The following is a 5,784-nucleotide window of genomic DNA, read 5'->3' as shown; positions in this document are numbered from 1 at the left end:
CCTTCCCTTCCCTTCCCTTCCCTTCCCTTCCCTTCCCTTCCCTTCCCCTCCTCTGAAAAATGCCTGGAGCTGTTGGGCTTTGTGTCTTTTTGCAAACACCATTCAGTAAATGTTTACTAAAGATGGAAGTAGAACCATACTGACATTTACAAGCAGGAAAGTCACGGAATCACAGAATCATTAAGGTTGGAAAGATTCCCTCGTCCAACCCCACCCCACCATGCCCACTGCCCACATCCCCAAATGCCACGTCCCTTTGGTTCTTGAAGACCTCCAAGGATGATGAGCCCACTGCTCCCTGAGCAGCAGTGCCACTGCATCACTGCCCTTTCTGAGCAGAAATTGTTCCTAATGATACAAAATGGTAAATTTCTGCTTCTCAAAGGTCTTAGAGAAAAATGCCAGTATTTTGCTGCTTTTTGCAAAGGACCACAAGGACCCCAGGATAATAAGGAATTGGCCTGTATGCAGAGAACAGAATTCAGCATTTAGCTCAGAATAATTATTTTTTTTCATCCAAGTGCTACTTCAGCAGGAGTCTTTGTGATCAAAACTTCGTCCCATTTGCACCGACAGAGCAGTGCTGGTGTGACCTGTGGTAAGAGTTGAACCACTCCAATATCATTCCATGTTGCAGAGACATGAGGAGATTGAGGAAAAATGTGAGCACAGTGCCAATCCGAATGCAATACCTTGTGCTGCTCTTTGCTAAGCTGTTTCACAACAGAGGAGTTATGCAAACCCTGTAGAAAGTCATTACGGGCTCCTGGGGAGCCTGGAGATGGTGCTGATTCCTCGGCAGGAAGAGAGACGTCCCCATTGCAAAGCTGATTTCAGGTCAGAAATATTTTTGAAACCCACGTGCTCCCGAGGGTTTATTTAAGAAAACAGTATTTTTAATTATCATTATTTTTTTTTCCTCAGGAATTCAGACCCTCCTCTCTCTGAGAGCACAAACTTTTCCCACCCGAAGTCAATGGGAAGTTGGCTACGTTGAGCATCCCAAAGAGCCGTCCAGTGCTGTGCTCTCTGGAGCTGCAGTTGGAGGACAAGTGTTTGCGGCGTTTTTTATGTTACCATGGGGATTGCTATAGTAACGATTCTCCGAACCCTTCATTTATTAATTTACTTTGTTGTAAAACTAAAGGTAAACCAAATATCCAAAGAAACAATAGCTTTAAAGAGATTTTACCCTTCACACAATCCACGTTTAATGTTCCAGCGAAAGGGCCTTGAGTTTGTGTTTAAAGAACAACATTTGCAGATAATTTAATACAGTCAAAGGAATGAGATTCCACAAGGTTTCCTTTGAGACTGGAAAACAACAGCTGATCTATGTCATAACACATTACAGGGCTCGGCACTTTAGCAATCCCGCTGCCGAGCTCCCCGGGGCGGGAGGGGGCCGCAGCAGCCCTGTTTGGGGATGGGAACAGCAAAATGGTCCTTTTGGGGCTGCTGCTGCAATTCCGGGGGTGATGGGATGGGATGTGGCAATACAGCAGCACAGCATCCAGCAAGGAATGGTTCCCCCGGTTGTGTCCCCGTGTGCTCCTGGGGACCCTCTGCTCCACGGGGGGCACTCGGGCAGACACAAAGGGAAGGCAGCAAGTATTAAATATTTTTAAATGCCCGTTTTATTTTACAAGGTGCAAATATTACGCTTTGCAGTTACATAGTAAATACCAGATTACACTCTGACGTTACCAAGCACCGTACCTGCAAAAATAATTGCTGTATTAAGGGCAGTTATTCAGTCCCTCAGTAACCCTGTAGCCTAATAGTTAGAAACAAATATATCATTTATTCTCTTCACATAAAAGCTACCAACCGTTTCCATATTGCATATGATCAATAGAGATTTTTAATGGAAGTGTTGCTGATCTAACCTAATAAGCAGAGCATCACAAAAACCAATAAGCAGCTTAAGCCAACACATGAAGCAAAGTCTATAGTGGGAGCTGTTCTAGGGCCCCAAAGGGTCTTCAAATCACTTTATTTTGATGGGGTAAACGTAACCACGTCAAAAACCAAACCTGACATTTTAAAGTGGTTTAAAACTCACTGTAAAAGCTTGCTCCAGACATGAGCTTTCTTTACAAGGTCTCAGCCCTGCAGCTATTGTTGTGTCTATGCAGTTCAACTTTCCTGGGTTTGTTTTCCGTAAGCAGGTTGTCCCTCCCCTTCCCCTTCCCCTTCCCCTTCCCCTTCTTCTTCCCCTTTCCTTTCCCCTTCCCCCTCCTCTTCCTAAGAATTTTATTGATGTTTCTTGAAAAAAGCTTTTTCCTCTCTTTTCCCATGCTATGCTGTAGGGTTATGTGGCAAACAGCTCAGCCATACTGGGGCAGCCATTTGCTTAGCACAGAGAGCTGCATTTTTACCAGACTAGCCCAAACATAAACTGTAAATACAAATGTAAATAAAATCCCTGGGTTTATAAGTGCTGGGTAGATGGGTGCATGCTTGCACTGTCCACCTGCAGAACTCTCCATCCCATGGCACTGTTTGCAAAACCTCCCTGCAGAGGCCTGAGCACTGCAGTGAACTGTGGAACTCTGCAAGCAGGGAAACCAAGTCCCCTCAGGATAAACCCAAGGTTCCTACCAAACCCAGGATGTAACTAAGGTAGAAGAGGCATCCACTCTGCAGTATTGCTGTGACAGCTGGGCTCTTGGCACAGTATTCACATCCCAAGTGAGAACAAGTCCAAGTGAGCAGACACGTCACCTGCCCATCAGCACCAAGTGCCTCCTGAGCCCTCTGAAATGGGAACAGCAGAAACTCTGATGGAAAAGGCTGAGTTTCTCCAGCAGCGCTGGGTCTGGGATTTAGAGGAATGAGATAGAATCACTGAATCTCTAAGTTGAAAAAGACCTCTAAGATCACAGAAGTGTATAACCATAGATCTATTAAAGCTGGAAAAAAACTCTAAGATCCCCAAGCCCAAGCCCAACCCCCTCCACCATGCCCACTGACCACATATGTCGCCAAGTGCCACATCTCTGTGGTTCTGGAGCACCTCCAGGGATGGGAACTCCTCCACCTCCCTGGGCAGCTGTGCTACTGCATCACTGTCCTTTCTGAGCAGAAATTTTTCCTGATATCCAGTCTGAACTTCCCCTTCCACAGCTTGTAGACTGCATTTCTAGCTCGGTATCAAGAGCTGGAGGTAGGCAATTCTCCACTGTATGGATTTCAGAGTGCTGAACAATGTGCAACTTTGGGCTTCTAAAAGGCCATCTTCCAGAAGTGCTTTTTCCTTTGTTCATTCATTTCTTCCTCTGCTTAACTTATTCCCTATTTAACCATTCCCTGTCCTCCTGAACAACACCAGCCCACCCATGCCAGAGACTGGGGCTGATTGAGTGCTGGTGGTGGCACCAGAGCTGTGTGTGCCGTGGGGATAGGGTACTGTGGACACTGAACAAGAGGAAATCGATCTCTTTGTGAGGGAGAAAAAGTCATTCTCTACTTTGTGCTACTTTGAATATTCTTTTGTAACACAATGCTGGTTTTGGCAGCAAACATTTCTTTTTGATGAAAGTCACAGGGTCAGAGGCAGGGCTCAGTTTGTGAAATACAAGCAAAATAGCAGCTAGTGGCATAATCCCCATTCCAGAGGAATCTGGGGAAGCACCACAGAGAGAAGGACCTTCCAAAAAGGATACGTATTTTTTGAGCTTTCAGTTGCTATATTATTGATTGAAACGCTGTGAAATCCAAGGTGGAAAATTCTGCTAGTATATCATTTGAAACAGTCTGAGCAGTGAAGAAAAAAACTGCGTTGCTGTGATGGGAAATGAGGGTTTTGTATGTCAAGTGGGGGGAAATTCAGAAGTGGTGCGCCCCACACAAATACATACACAGGTGCCATCCCCTTTTCAACCAGGCTCAGACCTAGAGTGGGGTTTCCTTTTGAAGCCATGGAACCTCATGGACTTTCTGAGGGCTGTATTTTGCAATACAAAGGATGTAGACACCTCCTCACCTCAGCAACGACCTCCAGAGCTGTTTCCAGACCACACACCTTGGCTTTCAGAGAGCTCCTGTAAGCAGCCAGGACCTGGCAGAAGGGGTGGTTAAATAGGGCTCGAGAAGAGAGATCATATGGTGCCTCTGGAAACTTTGCTCTCCGTCTAGAAAAGTGGTTTGCAGCTCCTTGAGATGATGAGACGTTTTCTGCCCTACTTAGAATTGGGGCAGATTTCCCAAAACGTTTGGGTATTAAAAATACGTCGGCGCTCTTATTGAGTCCTTCAAAAACAGCAACGCACTGACACCTGTGACAGCGAGAAGCCTAGTTTGGAAAGATGTATCGGGTGACTGCCTCAGAAATGCAATTTTAAGAGAGTGATCCCATGTGTTGAAGTGCCAAGCAGACAGGTACCCAAGCCCAGATCCTAGAGAGGCCTTACTGGCCTTCCTGAAGCCAAAAGTGTTGAGCACAGGTGTGGTGCAGCCCAGACCCACGCACCAGGGTGCCTGCTTTGCTGAGCGCTTTTAAAAACTCTGCTAGACCCCTCCATGTGAAGATGACATTTATTTTCAATTCTCCCCACAATACCGTGATGAGATGAGGTGAACTTTAAATCAAACTTCAGTGCAACAGGGTAAATAAGTCTCAGAGCTGACTGCAACGAGTTGGCGTCGGAACAATCACGCAGCACCACAATTCTATCATCATAACAAATGTTTGTTTTCCATTTGCATTTGACAATGGAATTAATAAACTGTTTTACCAATTTAAGCTTAATGAAAAGTGCATCCCACCGCTCGGTTCCTGACCCCACTTATCTCATTTATAGTTTGCAGTTTTCATAATGGCAAAACGAGGCGTTTTCTTCACATCGTTTCAAACGCCCCTGTTTCCAATTTTCATGGGAACACTGAGGGCGCTTAACAACAATGCTCCATTGATCTGCTTTGTCTCTTACCTGCCCCGCAGCCACCCGGCGATTGTTAAATGCAAAAGCCACAAGCCCAGATAGCAAAACAACCCATTAGTGTATAGGCTTCGGCCACAATGGTTTCAATAATAATTAATATGCAGGATAGCTAGTCGTGTCACACACCATTTCAGACTCGAATTGCATCTGTCAGTCCAAATTCTGACTCTGCACGAGGCATCCAGCCCCGAATCTAGTTAGACAGCTAACTGAATTAAAACAAAAATCTACAGATGCATGATAAATGCACAGGATGCTATGTCACACATGAATGACTTCTGTGCAGGCCAAATGACAGATGTATTTCCTCGACTCCAGGCCAGACTCCAGCACAAACCACTCTTCATTTATCAATAATTGGGCCTTAATTTCATTTGGCAGTGCTAGAGCAGCATGCTCAGCTTCCTCTCCAATAGACTAACGCTAATTAGACTTTTTTTTGGGCATCAATCTTTTTATTTTATCCTCTAATAATCAACCATAAGCATAGCTATATCTTGCCTTTTTCGAGGGACATGGTGCGCTTTACCCATAACTCATTATTAGTGATAATGGAATGGGAATGGGAACCGTTCTATTATTTATGTCTGAGAAAGAAAGGCACAGAGCAGGAGTCGGGGATCGTACTCTGCCTATTCACATCGAATCAGCGTCTTGATTCGTTTGCCACCTCTTTTGAATAATGAATGTCATGTTCTATTAGTCCTTATATACCAAAAAGGGGATTTTAGTTAAATGGGCTCTATTTATCAGGGAGATTTTTGGGTAAACACAGCACAGCAGTTCTGAAGTCAGCGTGGCAGACAATATCCAGGCATTGGCACCGCCACGGCTCAAT

Source organism: Lagopus leucura, unplaced genomic scaffold (genome assembly GCF_019238085.1).
Source record: "Lagopus leucura isolate 7727_CA_CO unplaced genomic scaffold, USGS_WTPT01 27-1_obj-0_obj, whole genome shotgun sequence".
NCBI classification, from domain to species: Eukaryota; Metazoa; Chordata; class Aves; order Galliformes; family Phasianidae; genus Lagopus; species Lagopus leucura.
The sequence above is the reverse complement of the archived record's forward strand: the minus strand, read 5'-3'. Positions refer to the sequence as shown.